The following is a 20,867-nucleotide window of genomic DNA, read 5'->3' as shown; positions in this document are numbered from 1 at the left end:
CAAAACAATAGACCATAAAATTAACCTTTCCGTAGAATCGTTGATTATTATCGCAGCTTTCACGGTGTCCCAATCTTCGTTCGAATAACATTTCCAAACACGAGAATTACCGCGAACTTTATTACGAATCCGGCCAATCCCATAACAAACATCGAATCATCATTTCCGAAACTTTCTTTTTTTCCCCACTTAACCGTACGAATTCTCCTTTCTCCGCGTATGAAAATCATTTCTCACGGGACAAAAACCGTTTCTCGGTCCATTCATTTCTTTGACGAATGATTTCGAGCGTGCAACCAGGAGAAACGCAGGAAGAGGGGCAGTTGGAATTCAATTACGATTTGCGGAATTACCCGTGCAAATGTACGAGCTCTTGATCACGTGCACGCGTGATTTCGAGGCCGCGTTTCGTCCGAGTGCCGTCCCTTAATTAATTTCGTCGTGAGATTTACGGTGCCATTCGTTACGTTCAATCGCGCCCGTATCAATATTCATACAGCGAATAGAATGAAACGATCGGCAATCGATAACAATCGGTGCTTCGTTTTTTGGCCGATTTTTCGAGAAATCAGTGCCGCAACTATCGGCTTTATCGCGAGAACGAACGCGAGCGTCGCGTTTCGTCTTGGGATTTTAATCTGCCCAGCGTAAAGTATCCTTTAAGGGGCAGCAGCGTTCACTGGGAAATCGAGGGAATTTCGCTTAACGAGTCGATTAGAATTCGAGAGCCAAGCCGCGTACAAGAATTTTATATCGGCGATTTATCGGCATATAGTTTAGGAGCTAAACGGAATTCCACTTTCCGAACCGGCTGCTTCCGTCTAATTTTATCGACTGCGTTCCCTTCTACGTGCCGGCAGGTATTCGAAGAATCGATATCGATTAGCATCGCGCGTTGGATCGCGAAAATCCGATTCCGTGTCGCGTTCGAGCTTTGCTAACGCGCCAGAAGCCTGATTCGTTTGCTACAAACACCGGGATATTTAAATTCCTGCTCTGTGTTTGCATTTGTCGGCTATGATCTCAACATTTCTTCGAAATTAGTCAAATTACATGAATTTTCATTACGACTTATCTAACGAAATGATCTTCGTTCCTGACTAAAGTACAATTGACTAATAATATTTCAGCGAATGTAATCGCTCTTGTTCGAGTGCACACGCTGGCCGAAGTCACTCGATAAATTCATAGGGAACAAATTTTCCTGACGACGCCACCATAACCTGTCGCAATTCGTTCGAAATCACGAACAGGTTGCCTAATCGAGGAACGTCTAACGGGTGTCTAAATAATTCCCGCATAAAAGCGTCGCCGTGGGCCGTGCAATAAATTTGCACACAAAGTGCTCTTTGTGCCGCGCGCACGGACCCCGTTCCCTTTTGCACCTTTCCGCGCCGCGCAGCTAACCGAGCTTCTTCTTTCTATTTACGCGCGACCTTTTAGCTGTCAGAGATTTTATTTTTCCCGCGCCCAGAATAGAGAGCCCGTCCTGCTGGATTTTATTGTCGCGAGAGATGTTTGTAGTCGTTCGCGGTTTGCTGTACCGTTCGATTTACGCTTCAGGAGGTCCCCGTATTGTTAAATTTCCGATACTCCCGGTCTTCTTTCTGCCGATTTTGCTTCAATCGAATAGCAAACGAAATTTGTCTTCCGTTATACGAACAATTTCAATTTTCAAAATCAGTATGCGATATACAAAAGTATATTCGCCAGTGTAAGATATTAGAATCATTTCTTTTTTCTCGTTTTTTATATTAAGGACTTTACGCTAAAGAAGAAGAACAAGGAACGAAAATGTTTAGAGCAGAGCGAAATTAACGCACCTAACGGAATGAGTTTCAGATTGTGGGCCACGCTGTCGTAGTTGCTAATGATTTAACGAGCCGGTGGCACGCGATGGGCGTGGATTCCGACAGGAGATTCGGGAATTGAGATGTAACCCGCCACGAACCCTCTATCTTTCGCGGAATCTTCCTTAACGAGGCACGGCAACATCTTGATTGATTTTTGTCGATGTCCTATCCTCTAACGTGTTCTCGCGTACGAAGCTTACCGCGCGAGGAACTTAAATTGGAATACGATCTCTTTTCTCGATTTAAAATTGTACGATTGCATAAAAGCCAAACTAACGCCAAACCGTCCACAAATCTGTTTACATACGGTACGCAAAATAATTCTAAGATCGATCGAAGCGACATAGCAGCGTATCTATACGAAGAAAAGATTTCAAGACCTTGAGACAACTAGTGGGCAGGTGTTCCATCCAGTCGCGTGAATCATTCGTAGCAGGAAATCAAAAAGTTGCCTTCCAAATTCTTTCCAATGGTATCACGCGAATTTAATCTATCCGATCGATCTAATTCGCGATCACGAGATTCAGCATCGACCCACGACTCGCTCTCCCTCTCACCTCCACAACTCCCCTAGTCGATGCCAGCCAATTAAACCAACTTCATCTATCTTGTCGAAAAACTCGAGCGTCGTTCGATCGTGCTCGTTAACGAACTTCCACGCCGACAGCCGGACGAAAGAGGTCGAGAATCGCGGCGATAGATCAAGCGACCGGGACGGAACCGCCAACGCGCGCGACCACCGATAAAAAAAAGCGGCAAGCCGAAGGAAAAACATTGGGTCGAGTCGAAGATCGAAAGGTGCGTTTACAGAGGACGGTGGCTAGCGAGAAGGGTACCTTGTCACCTTGAAGCTATCGCCAGTAGGTTGAGTGTAGGTAGCCAACGATCCCCTCCACCGATCGCGTTGGTCGATCCTTCGATTGGATGATCCTTCGTAAACCATCGACTGTGCTCTCTTCCCTCTCTCTCTTCTTCTTCTTTTTCTTCCCTCCGTATGTGTAACGGCGAAACACGGCTGCTCTGATTTCACGGTGATTTTCACGGATCGGCCGATCGATCGAACGAACGATCGAGAAGAACCGTCGCGCCGTGACGACGCTAGAGAATCGCGCGAGCAACGCAACGCGATCGCGTTCTCGTCGCTGGTCTCTTTCTCACTCTGACAGACAGAGGAATCGACGGTTGGGAACTGTCGATCGCGTGGCACCTCTCGAGAGGGATCGCGACTCTCGATTCTTTCGATGTTGGGAAGGGCGCGGACAACCTCTAGCCGCGACCCACGCCACGGCTCGCTGCCTTCGCGCGCTGCCTCCGCAATCCGCTTCTAACGGATGTCCGCGATCGCTTTGCCTATCCAACGAAACGCAAGAGTATCGAATGACTCGAGAATTCAGACAAACGATCGGACGCGTTGGAAAATATCGAAGTTGCAGCTTGCATCGGAAGAAAGCTTGGTAGGTGTGCGATCGGATCGAGTGTGGTTGGAACAGTCAAGGTCGTTTGAAAGTCAAGGACGTATGTAATTTGCGATCGAGAACACGAGCGAAAGAAGATTTTAATAGATTCGAACGTTGAAAGATGAATAATCTTCGGACCTGTTTCGAGAATGATCGAAGATTACCATGGAGTTCCATTTATTTGAACGAAATTTTAGTCTGTGTCCATTAAATCCACTTGTGTCAATTATTGAATTATATTACGCGAACTATTACATGAACAAAAACGCATGGTTAACGTAGAGAATCTACGGACTCCTATTATACAAACTCCTATTATAGGAGCTCCAATTATATAAATTACCTTCCATCTGCATACGTCAATTATCGAACAAAAGAATCACTTACGTCGTTCGATCACTAACGTAAGCGAGCAACAAACACGTTTTTCTACGTCAATTCGATTATTTCGTATGCCTTGTAATCGTTCTACGAATCTTTCAATAACGAGTTCGATCGTTATTGGAGCGTCACCCGGTAGATAGCAATATTTCGCCGCGGTGGCTCGACGCAAGGATACCTGTCTATAAGGCGGCAAACCGCGGCCACGTTGTTGACTGCGAGAGAGCTCGTGCACGCCGACGCATTCACCTGTATGACGTAGTCCACCGGATCGGATAGGATCGGACAGCCTCTAGAAGCGGCGATTAGCGGGCCGTGGGCGAGCGGATCGAGATCCGCGGAGGAGGAAAGGCGCCGTGGAAAAAATCGAGCCGCTCGTGTAAAACTAGTTGATGACGTGGTATACCAAAGACTCCTTCGATTTCGAATCGACGATCAACGATAGATGCGGGTCCATCGCTTTTCCTTTGTACAGCACGCGTAGCTTCGATTAGTCGTTGTACAAATAGAAAGCTGAACTTCGAAGAGATTATACAACGTGTCAGCGAGAAAAGAAACAGAGGGAACGACGGTTATTCGTGAAATTTGTATCGATTAGTATCTTTTCTGTGGCTTTCTAGGATAGGTTTGTAAGACAACTAGCATTCGGCGATACGTATCCTTCTCGATTTTTTAAACCACAACTTTTTTATTTATTCTCGCACGAAGCTTTACTCTCTCCTATCTGAAAATACCTTCGTTGCGAAATAATTCAGCGCGCTACATGCCAGCAGCCACGCGAATCGCTTCGAAGAAGACGAAGCAATCTTGAGCTTTCCTATCCCTACGAGATCTCCGGCGATTATCTCGATCCATTCCGAACGACGAAACGGCGAAGAAGCCACGTCGAGGATTACGTTAGGATCGGTCTACTCGGCCGACGCGGCGTTTCACTTAACGATCGGATCGAGAGGAGGCAGAAAACACGTGGTACGCCCGGCGAGTTCGAGCGAGCTTCCTCGTATCTCATCCGTATCTTCGGCCCGGTGAAAAATGGCCTTACCCTGAGCAACTCTCTCACGGATCGCGAGCCACGACGACGACGACCACGACGACACCGAGCCAAACCGATCGCGTACCGTTCGTATCCCGTTCTCGTATTAATTCCCCCCTCGACAAGCCGCCGATGATTTATTTCCGAATTAAGATCCGATCCGGATAACGGTAAGTGGAGCGTGTGGACCTTTTTCAACTGCGAATTTCGGATGCTTCCTCGTTCGTTTCATGGACTGTAAATTTGCGTACGTATCGGTAAATTTGCCGACGCGTATCTAGCGAGAGGGCTCGCGCCGCGTTATCAGGCGAAAAGTCAAAAGGGCCGAGGCCTCGCGAGATTTATCACGGTACGGTCACGTGGCCAGCGGACCGTGGACCGCGGCGAGTGTAAACACGTGTTCCTGCCGGTGTATCCGACACCATAAAACTGGAGCACTTGATTTTACTGCCTGTCGCGAGCAACGCCGGCCTCCTTCGATAAAGTAACGTGTCTCTCGCGGAGGAACCGAAGAACCCGCGTACGCGCCACCACGAATCTCTCGGTCCCCTCTTTTTCCTTCCTTTTATTGGATCCGTATCTCGAGACACGCGTGACACGCCAGCACGCCGCTTTTCGACTTCTTCTTCGTCGCTCCTCTCTCGGCAGCTACCAAGCGTAATAAAATTTCGCGATATTTACGAGCGTCTCGTTGCCACTCCGAAACGTCTTCCGCAGACTACTCCTGGTCGGCAGGCTTTGTTTACGAGGCTGCGATTTATCGGCGGCTATGCCACATTGGGACGGGGCGTTTCGGGTCAGGGTTCCGTTTCGATGTCGAAGAGATACTCCAGCACCGGTGTCAAGGAGATCGTTGCGCCGGTTCGCGAATGAACGTGTTTATTTATTGGAAATGCAGGTTAAGGACTGAAATGCCGTGTCGTTGCGTTGGTAGATATTGTTCAAAAGCCATCTTTCTCAGTTACCCGTGTTTTTAGCGAACCTTCTCATTTGTATTCTTACGTTACGCTGCTATTCCTATTCAGGCAATTTTTTAAGACGATTAAATCGGTGGAACTCCGAAAGAGACCTACGAATCTCCTTTAGGAACATTCATTGAGCAACAACGACTGGAGGAACACAATCGGACGGAAATATTCCCAGAACGCGCCGCGTTGCGCAATGAAAGTCGCGATTAAGGAAACTCTGGCAAATCTCACGGCTACGAACCGCGTTCATACCAGGGATACTGGTAGGTGTAGATGTTGGGAAATTAGCTGGAAAAACGAAAAGGCTCGTGCTCGATGACAAAACTTTCTTAGAAGCCGCTTTCACGGTTTGGCTTGGTACACCTGTCGCCTCGTACGAAGGCTAAAAGGCGACAGATCGATTCGATCTCGAACAACAGAGACCTTTTTCCCGCGACGATCGTCGTTGTTGCAAACAATGCCCGATGGGACCGTAACAAGGTCGACTTATGACGTGACGATGTTTGATACGTCGATTAAACGACGGAAAAACTGGCCGACTCGATCGACTATGTCGCTTTAGCGAAGGGAACGTGCCTCGAATCGGTGAGACGCGTCTCCCTGCGGGAAGTTCGATCGTCGATGCTGGAAAATTACCGGAAAGTAGTTGTTCGTGACTGGAAGCCCGGAGGACCGTTGAGAATTGCCTATTTGTCTTTTACATCGCTATAGACGTCGTTAGGGATTTCACGACTCGACGATAGTACTTGCTGAGAAAGGACTGATAAGTCAACAGACTGATAATAGATACTGACAGCTGTTCCCATGTTGAATTTACTTTTTACGAGCTCCTTTCTCGGTCGCAAGCTCTTATGTTTCTTTAGTTTTTAATTATTTACCTGTCGTCTATTTATTTGTTCTTGTTTGCAGGAAAAAGATTTTTTAATCACGAAGATCGTAATGTAAAAAGAAAAATGTAAATTTCAAATCTCAAATGATTCACGTAAAGTCAAGCTCCATAGAAACTCATAGATCGAGTGTTCGTTCCAACAAAGGATTCGAATTATTCCTCGACGCGTTTTTTCTCCATCTAATACTCTTCGACTCTACGCGCTCCAAGGTTCGTCGGGATTTCATCGAGCAACAGGTCGATTAATTCGCCGCACGTATAAGATCGACTCTCGAACGGCGATTTCCAGGTAGGAGCGCGTCGCGCAACCGATTGGTGCACGGAGCTGCACTTTCGTTGCACGGAATTAATCGCTGATTAAGGTAGGCAAGGTCAATCGCCGGGTGATTCAGCTGTGAGTAAGAGGCATCTCCTCTTCGGAACGGTGGACGGCTTTGGGACACGCGAAGACGTACGAGCCGGCAAAGAAAAACGGGATCGAATTTATCTTGTTGATCGATCGTGGAACCAAGGGGAACTGCCGTGTCCCTCTCATCCACCTTATCGTCCAATCTTCGCTTTTGTATTCGACAATTCCCAACGCGACAAATTTTTGCGCTCCGACACGCGGCTGTCGCTCCAAAATGATAGAAATATTGCTTCTTCTTGAATTCTGGGAATATCTGTTTCACTGGTGCACGGAAGACGTTCGTGGGCGTTTCGCCGATGGTTTAGATTCCAATTGTATTTGTTGTTTGTTCGTATTTCATTTCGTAACAAGATACGCGGATTATCTCGTAACTGGTGGGGTGCCTTTTTTACGATTATAATAATTTGGAAAATATACACAGTACATGTTTTTGCGTATTAACCGATGTAATTGGACCAGTTTTTAAATAAAGCAATCAGCATAACTTGCGATATTATCTCTTTCGAGTCGTTTAATTATACGTACTCCGAATATTTCTGTGGGTCCCAGTATGTTATGTGACAAAATGATTGCGATATCAGTTACGGATTAAGGAAATGAAACTTAGGACGGAGGTTTCTGAACATTGCAATTTCAATAAATCGATTGACCCAAAGTTTAAGCAGCTTGTCCTCCATCTTCAAATATTATTACTTTCCTTCCCGAGAACCAAACCATGGAAACTTTTGAGAAAGAGACGAGTACTTTTCTTCCTATTGTGTGATTCGACGACGAAATTTGCTTTCTTTCACAACAAATAATATTTCTTGCCAGTCGTTTCTTTAATCGTAAAACTTCGCTTCGTTTCGTAGTACAGTTCACCGAACGTAAACACTTGCAACTGTGAAAATGCCATTGTGTGTTATCGAACGAATCGTTCGCTGAGAATTCCCCTAGCTTCCTGAACCGGGAAACAGAGTTTGCGAAAGCGGATCCAAGTTCGACTTTCAAGCGCGTTACGAAAGTGTCGGCAGACTGTGTGGTTGCCCTAATTAAGCGCGCCCGCTATTCGCCGTGGTCGAAAATTCGCGAAGTTCGCTTTAATTTGGCCCGCGATTTCGCCACGGTAATAAAACGAAACGGACCGATAAAAGAGAGGCACAAGGTGTCCGTTTGACTGTCCAACGCGGCCGTACTCTGTAATAAAGGCGGCTTCCACTTTTGCCTCTGCCTCATTGTCTCTCTCTGCTCTTCCTCTTTTTCAAGTCGCACTGACTTTTTTCCTTGTCCTGCCGCCCCTCTTTCGTTACTCCACGACTCGTTATCCCATCGTTCTGGTTCGTTTCCCTCTCGCTCTGAACCCGCGGTTCATCCTGTGTCCCGTGCCACGCGGGGAAAGTTTACCGACACTGTTAAGGGTCATTTCAGAGCGTGTTCAGTCGGCCCTGTTCGTAAAACGATCACCGAATCGACCCACCGGCCGTAAAAGTGGCATTCGCCGATTTAATGCGTCTGCCCTTGCTCGTGGTTCTTTAAACCAGCCTCCGAGAACCCTGCGGGAGAACCGGGACATTCTATCGAGGGATGATCGACATTTGTCGGGGTATTCGTCCTAACTTCACGATAGAACTTTATTCTTCCGAACTTGTCGTAGAACCAATAGGTCGGATAACTGGAAGCCCCTCAACGCTCGACGCGTAAAACTTTTGCAAATGTAAAAAAAAAGAGATATACAGAGAGACGTAGAAATACCAGCCAAGCTAGTTTACACCCGTGACCACCGAACGAGACGGTGGCAAAGAAACGAGAGGGTTTCATTTCACAAATCACCGATCCCCTAAACGATCTCATAAGGAAATGGTTGTACGCGGTGGCATCCAGAGACATCCTCGTGGCTTGTCCACCAAGAGAATCCGGCTGGAGCGTTCGATGGTGCCAGGTATCCGTTGCGGTTCTGGTTTCTGGTACTGGATTCTGGTCCGCCGCCGCTGGACGGGGCCCGATTAAAATGGAAACAAATGAAGTTGGACGTAATGAGGTCCTGCGGTGAGGGAGAACCCGTTCTTTAATTTATTCCCCTGCCCCTCTTCGGCCGTTGTTGCAACCTCTCTCTTTCTTCGACGTTCTCTTTTCCTTCCCCCTTGTTACGCTTCTCTTCATCCTCGATTCTCTATGTACTTCGTGTCCTTCTGCTTCTCGCTCTCCCCTTACCCTCGTTCTCCTTCCTCTCGTCGTCGTTACGCTCTTGTTCGGTCTTCATTTTTCATCCTGGCTCTTTGCGCTTCTTTCACTGCGTTCCGTGAAGCCCCACCTCTGCCGAGATACGTTTTCCACGCGATTCTCCTTAATCCGCAACTCGTTTGCGTCTTTGATTATTTCTGCGATTCGCAACTCTGACAATTTATAATTGGTTATAAATTATTGAATGCCGTGCGCTCTTAAGCACCACGGATTTAAATTGGAACTTCGATGCGGGAAATCGGTAAAAATTAATTCCTTCGAAAGCGATCCAGATGAAACGGAGAAAGCAAAGAAATCGAAGATACGACGAAGCGTATGTTTTATTGCGACGAAACCGAAACCGATCGGACTGACAATGGGCTAGCAGGGCGACCGGTTGACATTATAAATCGCAATCAGCGGCTGCCTGCTACCGAGCCAGCCACGACCGGAAAGATGAGTGAGAACGAACGCGGAGAAACGGGACATTATGCAACCGCAGAGATGACGGGTCCGGGGGACAGGTTTATGGGGGGCGTTAAAAAATGGCCGGGCCCTTTAAACCGCGTAATTAAGTGCCGGTATTTTAAGCAGCGGTTCGACCCGAATGTCCGTGAATTATACCTACCAGGTTCTCTCGAGTTCTCTTCTTTAGAGCTCGCGTGGAAATTCATCCGACTATTCGGCGATTGTTTTCTCGCCGATATTAACAAATTATGTCGCGAGACACGGAGCAGAGTAATCTTTTAGATTTTTATAATCGATACAATTCGAAGAAGAACGTTCTTGTCGTTCAAAAAGGAATTGTAGTTGCTACTTTCCGAAGTTACGGAAGGAATCTTTAAACGATTCCTCAAGGTTGCAAGAAACCTTTTTAACAAAGAATAGACGCATAGTGCGTTTTCCTAATCTCGAATCGAAGTAGCCGCCCGTTCGAGATATCGCTGGCTGAACTCGGCGAAGAACCACTCGTAATAATTACCAGGAGGTGGTAGGAATTGCGTCATCGAGAGGCCAGCTGGTCGCGAACGAGTCCGACCAAGGTTCTCTCGATAGGAACAAGGGCGCCAAGCGATTTCTCGAAAACTAAACACGCGCGAGAGGACGCGTACATAGGAATCCAGTGAATCACTTACGGTTTCCCGGGAACTGGCAACAAGTGGATGCAGATGAAAGTTCGATGCTTACCTGCAACAGAAAGAAACCAGCGATTAAACTCGTCGGTTCGTTGTATCACAGTTGTTGCTTCGAAATATCTGGACGTTCGATTGCGAGAAAAAAAAAAAAGAAAAAAATGAAAAGTATGATTAGTAGAGAAGCTTGCAACCAATTGATTGCTTTAACACGTACGTCACCACGTCGCACATAACGGTGCGACGGGTATACTTCCGTGGAGGCCCCGTCACCAACGTATGGTGACGCTCTTCTTGTTCGAGTTAATTAAATATATGTTATTATATATAGGATATACAACATAAAAATATTAAAAATACATTATACCATACTTTTTATTAATTTATATTCTGGATAATATATTATATTATTCTATATCGCATGATATTTGTTAAAACATTCCAAACACATTTGGGGTGATTTTGGGCATTTCGACCAATAGTTGTAGACTCCGTCATCACTACTTTCCTCACTTTCAAATACAGGGTGGTTGGTAACTGCTGGTACAAGTGGAAAGGTGGTGATTCTACGCGAAAAGAGAAGTCGAAAAGATAGGATAAAAATTAAAAAAAAAATTTTTTTTTAATTTTTTTTTAATTTAAATTTTTTTTTTAATTTTTCCATCGAGACAACGATCTACAGTGAGATCCGTTACAACGTACCGCACGCGTACCGAGCGAAAATTCAAAGTCGATTTTCTCGAAAACAAAGCCACAAACGAAAAATTGTTATTCTATATTTTCGACTTCCTTTTTCGCGTAGAATTACCCCCTTTCCGCTTGTACCACCAGTTACCAACCACCCTGTATATTTTCACACTGTTTACTGAACATTTTGAGGATGAAAGAATCACTGATGTACGTCTCACAAGTATGCTTCTCGACTAAATGAAAGATCTCAGATATCTGCCATGAGATCCCTCGGAATACTCTAGCTGGAAAGCTTATCGCTTTCTCCATTTCAGAACTAAATAATCTTTTCTTTACAATGAATCGAAGGCAATAAACAATGAATCGAAGGCAATAAACAATGAATCGAAGGCGATAAACAATGAATTACCGCTTGTCGCTCTATTTACGTTCTGCGTACCGGCGGTCGGATTTGGGCAGGAAACTTAGCCGAATTACGCTGGGCGACGAACAAGTACTGGAATTCTAATTTACTACGCTCGAGAAATTATTTAAGAAATTTAAAGTAAATAAAAGTAATTGCAATTTATTCAAGATAAAGTAAGATGTCGATCTTGGACTTTCGACTTCTTGGTATTAAAAATTGGTCGATGACTAGTAAGAAAATGTACATAGATATTTGGAAAAAAACGAAGCCGAATGATACACAGCAATTTCGTCAAACGAATTCGAATCGCGCGGAATCTATTTACGTTCCTATATCGATCCATATATCCCGAGATTCGATCTCGGCGAATCGAATTTCGTCTCCTAAGTAAAGAAAACAAACAGCTGATACAAGATACACGCGCGTAATTCAGTTACTTCAGGAATACCCCGACTGCTACGTTGTTATTTGTAAAACTCGATGTAATATCGGGGTTAGGTCGAATCAGGGGTAACAAGAGTTTGATCGAAACGAGAATCGATTCCAATCTTATTTACTTTCGTGATTATTAGCAGCAGAGAAGACCAGAACATAGTATCACCGAACATAGTATTAAAGATAGAAAAACGAACTCTACTCGACTAACGAATTATCGTGAGAGATAGGCGTAAAAAATTGGCAATATTTCGAACGCCCATAAGTCTGATTCGACACGACTGTTACATGAACTTTTGCGCCAGGAACGTAACGTAGCACCTACTTAAGACGCGTATATTCTTTCCGCAAACAATCATCTCGAGCGGCTAGCGGACTCGCCTAGCGAAGAGTTAAGATGGCAGGCGAGTGGCGAGTACACGGAGCTAACCTTCATCATCCGGTGCCGGAGATTACAGGGTTGGCGATGCCGATCCCGATGGAAAAAACGTAGTCGTGGCCGGCCGCGGCCTCCCCTGCCGCATCGCAGCGGTCTTATCTGATCTCGCACTTGCAGAATGCGAATCATTTTATGATACGGCCGCGTTAACATCAAAGCAGCCTCGGGCCACTGCTGCTACGCGCTCGGGAAAGTTCCCGGCTTCTTCTGCGCGCCACCACGTTCCCATTAATCCGTGCGCGTCGTCCGCCACTCGAGGAACGTGGATATTTGAATTTTAGCAAGTTCTTTGCGACGTTCGAGAAACGTTCGATACAGCGGGCGGAAGAATTGTAAAGTGGAATGTATATAAAGCGAAAAGAGGAATCTGGAGTAGATACAGTAGCGAGATTGTCCGACGAACGTGCGATGTTTTCGTGTTGTTGGAACGTGTTTCAGGACTTTGCAAGCTACGAATCTTTTATACGATTCTATTTACTGGCACCTTTGTTCTGTTCTGTTTCCGATTGTCCAACTAATAAACGATTAAAAAATCTGACCCAAAGGTGCAACGACATATACAACTCAAATAAAAAGAGAAAAAAAAAGGAAAAAAGGAAGGAAATTGAATATCCTGAAGTATTCTAAAGTATCCTTGATTACCAGAGTGAATTCGATCGCGGTCTTTCTGCTTCGTTTCCTCTTTTTTCGGAACGAGTTAGACCTCCCAGCAAGCGTCACAACAAGTGACGCTTTTTGCTCGCAGTGGAGTACGCTGAAAAGCAAAGTTTTGGAGGAAAGTTTGGCAAACAAGTTTTTCATCACCTGGTCGATTCCTGCACGTAAGCCTGCCTACGTCACGGAACGGCCATGGAGACGGGGGTCAATTACAAGGAGAATGGCGGCTCGCGGGGCGAAATTCAATTACGTTAGAAAAACAGGCTGATCCGGCCGTCACAAACGAAATGGCGGCGGCGCGCGGACGGCCCCGTACTGCTTTGTGCGGACAACCACCGAAGGTATCTTTCTTTCTTTCTTCGTCTACCGTTTTAAGTCGCTGTTATCTCGATCGACCAGATTACCAACGATCCACCGCTATCCCAGACGAACTTCGACGAAACACACGGAAAACGGAGTTAACTGTTTCCTTTGGATCGTCGTGGTTGAAACAAGAAATCTATGAACTAATAACGTAATAGAGCAATAATGGATTTGCTTGCTTCTTGTTTCACAAAAAAGTTCGTATCTTTCATACCAATTCTGTGAACACCATGAATATCCGTGGAAATTCAACTGGAAGTATTGAGAAAAAAGGGACATAAAGTTGTACGTAAAGACAGAGTATTGTACGCTTAAAAAGTATTCGCTAACGAAACAATTACCAGTATATACCTTTATAATAGCTCGCAGACTGTGCGACGTCCGACATTTGCATTATGTTCCGCGCACAAGAACCGGACAAAAACAAACCTGCCGGCAGAGTTCGCCAACTAATGAACCACTTATCTCGGTGGTACATCCTTGACGCGTGAAAAGCAACGTTTCTCACGGGTTAGTCCGAAGGACGAGGTCGCGCTGGTCTCTGAAGGCAACAGGAACGCGTCGTCATCTCCCGTTAGGTGGCAAACAGGCGTGGATTAGGCCATAAGCGCAGCCTTAGGGCGAGTCGGGCAAGAAAATAGGAGGCGGAATACCTGGCGATCCGCGGCCGGCTTACGCAACCAGAGCGTAATTATATTTATTAGACAGCGTACGGGGCATGTGAAATTAAACAGCCGCGCAACGACAGCGGAACGTATGTCACTAATGCAGCTCGTACTATTTCCAGCTGGGATTCACCTGCTCGCCAGCGTTCCGGTGCCGAGAAATAGCGTGGCAGGCGTCGAAGCGGTTCCTCGAGAGCTCCGCTACAAAACGCGCGTTTAATGCATGTACAAACTTCCCGGTAATTTACGATGTCTGCCCGGCAAGACGGACTCCCTTCTTTTTGCGGACACCACACACGGTTTCACGTGTCGCTGACACGCACTTCGTGTGATCTACGTGACACCGAACGTGGGACGCGACGTTTAGAACGTTTCGTCGCACGTTGCCTCTTTTCGATACCGTTTTCACCTAGTCTACGTTATTCTTTTCTATCTTTCAGCGTAAAAAATTATCAGACAGAACGCTTATATCAGATTGCGATTTAGTGAAAATGCCTGATACAATTTCGTTCTGCACTGCGAGTTTCTTCGACTTATTAATCGAAAAGGACGAGTAAGCTCGTCACTGGAATTGCCGATCTCCGAGATACAACAATTTCTGTATCTGTTATTTTTATAAATCTATTTATCAAAACACCGAGACACGTCAAGGTATCTGGAACTCGTGTTAATTCCCAAGAGACCAATCAAAATTCGTGTTTAATTAAAATACCAAAGGCACGTACTCGAAATAAAGATAAAAACGTTAATCTGTGACGTGGCACAGTTCGTTAGAGAGTCGCGTGAAATCCATCGGAAAAAATTACATGCGACACGACGACGCACCTATGCGTAACGCGTGTAAAACGATGATAATAATTAATCAACGGTGGACCGGGGCTGGTTCGGTCGGCGGATCGAGATAACGAGTATGCCGTTGCTCGTGCGTCGTTAATGTAACTGTTACAATCTCGGAGGCAAAGAGAGACGCGTGCGATTGCGCAACTATGGTGTACACCTCGATTCTCGATCTAGGATCGAGCGTCGACGCACATGGCGCGCACGGTGCCGATAGTAACGATCCGAGTGAATTTTCCACCTTAAATAGACAAGACGATCTGTCCCTCTATGGCGAAAAACGAAAGGCGTAACCTTCGGGCTCACCTTCGAGCAATTGATCTTCTTTTTCCTCGGCGCGTTCGCGCGAGAAACCGACGGGACGACCGGCTTGCTGCTGTCGCGCGAACAAACTCGTTTCGTTCGTTTCTCCATCGTTTCTTTTTTTTTTCCCCCATCGTTTCGATTTTGCGGATCGCAGGTTGACGAAGAATCGTTATAGTATGTTTGTTATCCGGACGATTACGTTAAGACGATGTCTATTTCAACAGATCGATGGTTTGTTGAAAGTTATTTCGATATTTGCTCCTTCGAGTCGAACGCGTCAGATATGTAATGGATAGTAGCGTGGATATTTTGTACACGGATTAGTAGTAAACGAATTCGACACACAGATGCTAATGAGACAGGTAATGCCAAAACATCTACACTATCGCGGCGATCGATCCGTCAATCGAAGGTGTTCGACAGTTCGACTAGATGTCCGACTCTTCGATTTCACTCCCGAGAGATATCGTATGATTTGGACAAGTAACATTCGTGTAAATATTTCCATCTTGACATATACGTACAAATTTACCGTACAGAACTTTACACGTTCTCTGTTTTATACATCATCATCGTGAAGGAATGCAAAGAATATGCCAAGATTTACGATAATAGTAACATTAGGAAAATAAAACAATAGGCGATGACACTGGACGACAAGATTGCGACAGTACTGTTTGAGATGAAGACGAGTGACTGCGAATGTGAGTATTATACTTACGAGTATGTATACCGTGGATTCGGACGAGCGCGTAAATAATCGCGTAACACGAAGGCGGGACGAGCAACAATTACCGAGTGGGAAATTTATGTCGTTCTGCCACGAGACCTCTTGCAAATTAATTCGCACGCGCGACGCTCGTTTCGCAGAGGCGACGGTAGAACTGGAACGACGTTGCGATAGTTTCCCGTAGTGGTTATTAACGAGACAAACGGTCGATAATTATCAGCGCGTGTTGTATACACCCACAACCGTTTTTTTAACTTGTGCGATTTCTCTATTTCTCTTAAGTTGCTCCATTCTTGTCTCTCGGAATCGGTACACTGTTCAACCGTTGTCGTAGATAGAAGTACGAAACGTATTGTGTTGTTTAAACGACAGACCTACAGAGAAAAAGAAGAGAAATATTCTACCTAAAAAAGACTTCTATATATATACTTTCAAATTGGTGTCAAAGATCGATACTTAATCGTGACTTAAGAAATAAGGAAACGTTTCACCACGTTCCATCTATCTCACTCTATTCTTTCAGTCATTTCAACGAAAAAGAAAGGAAAGAGAAAAAGGGACACGGACAAACGAGCAAATAAATTATGCGCAATTTCCCGTTAATTTCCTAAAATACTGGCACGCAAAAGGCGCCGTAAGAGGGTCGGAAAAATTCGAAAGCGGCCGTCCCAGCATTCGTTAGTTCGAATTAATTACGCGTCGTTCCACTAACGACTGCCGTTTTCAACGCCTCTTTTTCTCGCGTCTCTATCATCCATCTCCCTCGTTCCCCTCGAACTTCTCTCCTTCTTTCTCCTGCCTCTCTTTCCTTCTTCTTTTTCCTCGGCAGCACGCGTGTCCGCCTCTGGAGAGCAAAGGCTCTCTCGCGGCGAGCAAGCAACGTTGTTGGCCTCGATTTGTCAATCCACCCGACAAATCCTAAGTAGGAACTCCAAGTGTCGCCGCGTCGGATTGAAAGGGCACCGTTTAGCCAATGTCCAGCTGACTTTCGTGTGCGCGTTCCGCGATCTTTAGACACGCTCTCCGTGCTACTCGCGTGGCCAACGAACAACGGTGAAACACGATGATTTTTCGTACTCGTGACACGTTGATTGAAGCTGACAATCTCGTCGGAGAAGTGTCTCTTTTGGTACGAACAGCCGAGGCTTTAACGTAAGGGTTATTAAGTAGAAAGTGTCAGCGATAGTGGGGGAATATGTAAATACGGTATGAAGATAGATCGGAAGAATCGATTAATTATATTACAGGAGATTATATGAGATATTTACGTAAAGCTTATAGCTGTTCGAGTCCTTAGTGTAGGGAAATCTTCAGTTTTATTTCTGTTGACACTTAAATTAGGATCGTGACAGGATAATACTAACGGCGAATGTCATTCGATCGATGATGTGATCGTACAGGTTTTTTCATATGGTTCATAAAGGGTACACAGATATATTTTGCTGTGACAAAACACGATTGCAAAATCGAAATTCGCGGTAGACGAAACAGGCGGTCGTTGGAATGCGATAACTTGGCCAATGACAGACATTTCGGGCAACGATTCGCCAGATTGGTCGCCACCTCTTTACCGAGCTGTCTCCTATTTAAAAACGCGACCCTGGACAATGTCGGTGAACGAAACACGCTTTAAACGCTGACACGCAACTCGCCATTCATCTTCGCGAGTCCGCGAACAATACACTGTTTGGCAATCGTCTGTACTTCGTATAAATTCTATGCGTACAAAGAGGTATTCGCGGTGATTTGGCACAGTCGAGCCAGTGGTGCGAGCCCAGCCACAGCCAAAACGCTTTGAACGCTGAGAAAAATATCGAAAATGGCGGCTACAGTCGCTGCAAATTATCGCCGATCCTCGTTTCGAGAATGACGCTCGTACATATATGACCGAGCGTTGAATCGTTCTGACAGCTTACATCTGCGAATCGTGTACAGCTATAAAGGTTACAGATGACCCACGACAATAGCAAAGTACGATTAAAATAAAATACGAATGTCAAGAACACGCCGTAGGAACTATCTTTTTGTGACTATTATAGATTTCTTTTAGTCTTTCTCTAATCGTCGCGAGATCAATGGTACATTCGCGATAATAAGGTAATGCAAACAGCAACAAATCGATCGAATCGAGGAACACGATGAGGCAGAGAGGTGAAGAACGATACCAGGCAACGAGAGGCTTCTCACGGATCATTTATCAGGCAGAACAATGGCGTTATTATCTACACGATGAGGGCCGATAATCAACAGAGGAGGTCCGTTCGCGGTGTCAATGAACGACCATTGCGTGGCTGTTTGCGAATAGACATAATTCATAGCGCGGCTTACGCGAGCGTAACGCGCCGGATAATGGTAGGCACGCGACAAATCGAGCGAACCTGACTAGTACCAGTCGCGTGTGCCTAACTGGAACGCGAAGCTGACGTTTCTCTTCGATTTTTGTTGCTCCACCTTGACGATTTGCGAGCGGAAACCGCCGGCTAATGATAACTTTGCCTGTGATTGGTATTAATAGCCCTCGATTGCGCAGTTATTCTCTATTGGGTCATTTCACCGTTTTTGCGGGTGTTTGTTAATTTAGTCAGATTTTACGACTCACTCTGTGTCACCGGAATCGGAACGTGTTTACGTACCGAATTGATAGGCGGATAAAAAGCTGTACAGAAAAGTTAGTATTCCGTATGGAGAATGCAATGGAATTGTTTCATAAAAGATACACAGAGAATCGATCTGTCGCATGTAGCCAATCTTTCGCGAATCTTTATGTAACCTTAAAGATTCAAGAATGTAAAGGTTTACGAAAGGAAGTTATATAACTCGTACACAGAAATGCAAATAGCGATCGATTCTTCGAAAAAAAAAAAGGAAAAGTAAAAGGAGAAAAAGAAAAGAAAGGCGAATAATTTGAATGGCTACTTCGCAAACAGAACTGCATACACTTGTTTTTCTCTGGGAGCGACGTCACCCACGAGTAGCCAGTAATCGTTGTAATCACTGCGAAAAATCGCAGCGCCTGTTCACGATCGTTAAACAGCCGTAGAGCGGGACGATAATCTGTCGGCGATCCGCTTGCAATCTCGCCGGTAAATCATTCGTAGAGACCGGCGTTACGCAAGCCGGCCGTTTCATTCATGCACGCCGCTGGCTAATTATAATTCGAAAGGCGGCGATCGACGTTGCTTTTTACGAGGCGTTCGCATACGCGAGCAAGAGAGCAAGGAAAAGAGGGGAAAAAGAACGAAAGAGAAGAAGAAGCTGGGAAAGGCCGACACGTCCGAGGATCGAGAGCTTCCTCTCGCGTAGAGATGCACGCGTTTCGACATTCGCGTATCGGGTCGCCTTCTTCATCGTCGCAACGATCGCTCGTTTCTAAGAGTCTGCTCGAGACTGCTTATAGTTCGATGTAACGAGAAATCGTTGTTTTTGCGCTGGGAACGAGGCTAGGCTTTTATTAGTTTCGGAGGACGAAGATACGAGTAAACGTTACGAGAGATGGTGTACGTTCAATTCGTCTTGAAAGCTGTCGTCGTCGTCCTTCTTTATTCTCAATGAATTCCCATCTTTCACGACACCATTATTCTATCATGGATTGCTGAAACTTAAAATTGAAGACACTTAACGTCACCGTGACTGAAATATGGGACTATTAGGTGGCTTTGGCGGGAGCGGTTTAATGACACCCAGGTTAGACAGACCTGGTAGTAACGAGATTTAAACTGTTCGGTGCGGTAGCTTCCGGTTTCGAGGTCAGAGGGATTGATTCGACCCGTTATGTTCGATCGAGCGAGTAATACCGTGCTTCTTCTATCTTTGATGTCAGAGATGCCGTTGCTTCGATTCGTTGTCGAACAATGCACCTTATCTTCCTAAAATAAACGTTCTTCTCGATGCTTCTGGTATTAAACGTAAAATTACATTTTACGATGGAAAGTTCCTAAAGAACCGAGTGACGGTCGTTTCTTCCAAACGTTATAAAAGAAAAGAAAAAAAACAAAAAAAAAAAAAAGAAAGGAAGATCGAAGTGCCTCTGCAAAAGCATAAAATCTGGATGCTCGTACGAGGAGGCTGTACGTACATACGTGCAGAGGCCGGAGCTCGGTCGGCTATACTATAAATAGTAAAGGAGTAACGCGTCCGTTTCGAAATGCGCCGCGATAATTCACTCGACATATTTCTTCCGCGCTGTTGCACAGCATTAAAATCCGCGCCGCCGCACTCGACCCGTTTCGTTTCATACAAATCGATTATCTCGAGACGGAGGGGGTGCTTGTTCACGCGTTGCTCGATCGTTGCTGAGAGAGTGCCTCCGAGTACAGCGTGATCGTTGATCGCCGTTGATCGCCGCTGTCCGTCAAGGAGAAAGGATCAAGGGGGAAGCGAAATGGCTGTTCAACGCGTCACAACCACAGGATTAAGGGGAGGATCGAGAAGAAATAATTACGAAATCTCTTTTGGCCCCGGGGGAGACGCACGCAGATTAATCTGACAGCAATATCTCGGAAGACCGAGCGGGAGGAAATTAATTTTACTGGCGCAATTAAGATGTCCGATCTGTAGCTCGTCTGTCCAGATCGATCGAATCTTTTTTCGGGGAAAAACAACAAGCTCCTTTCCCTTGCGCTACCATCCATTGACGTAGCTTTGGGAAACTTCGAACCGTGGGTAAATACCATTTAATTGATTCGTGTGTTGCTTACGTAACTGGTTGATCACTTATATACACGAATATACGTGGACCTATACTACTTATTTTTCGATTTAATCCATCGTTTATTCGCATCATCGTTCCTTATGTGAGTCTATCGTTTCTTATATATATCTAGCCAAAATCACGATCGATTTGAAATGAGAGACACCAACATTATTGAAAAGTACGAAATAGTGTTCGAAACTCGCGCCGTAAAAATCCATCGCGTGATACCGTCTCGGAAGGAGCGTGTACGCGAAAGAAGACGTGGCCCGGGAGGCGACCTTTCCGGTTTTTTGGTATTCCTCGAGGAGAACCGTGGCAAAGTCG

At 45.6% G+C, this 20,867-nt stretch overlaps 1 protein-coding gene across 4 annotated transcripts in view; it reads right to left on the bottom strand.

The window, feature by feature from the left end:
• Positions 1 to 20,867, bottom strand: part of LOC117153237 (uncharacterized) — a 247,646-nt gene that overhangs the window by 129,864 nt on the left and 96,915 nt on the right. Inside the window, exon 1 of one of the 4 annotated variants that reach the window (XM_076620674.1) lies at positions 10,326 to 10,344. The exons of the other annotated variants lie outside the window; for them this stretch is intronic. The gene's annotated coding sequence lies outside the window, so the exon portion shown is untranslated. Of the gene's footprint in view, positions 1 to 10,325; positions 10,345 to 20,867 lie in introns of those variants that run through there. 4 annotated transcript variants of the gene reach the window in all.

The sequence above is a fragment of the Bombus vancouverensis genome, chromosome 1 (assembly GCF_051014615.1).
Source record: "Bombus vancouverensis nearcticus chromosome 1, iyBomVanc1_principal, whole genome shotgun sequence".
In the NCBI taxonomy this organism is placed as follows: domain Eukaryota; kingdom Metazoa; phylum Arthropoda; class Insecta; order Hymenoptera; family Apidae; genus Bombus; species Bombus vancouverensis.
The sequence above is the reverse complement of the archived record's forward strand: the minus strand, read 5'-3'. Positions and strand labels throughout refer to the sequence as shown.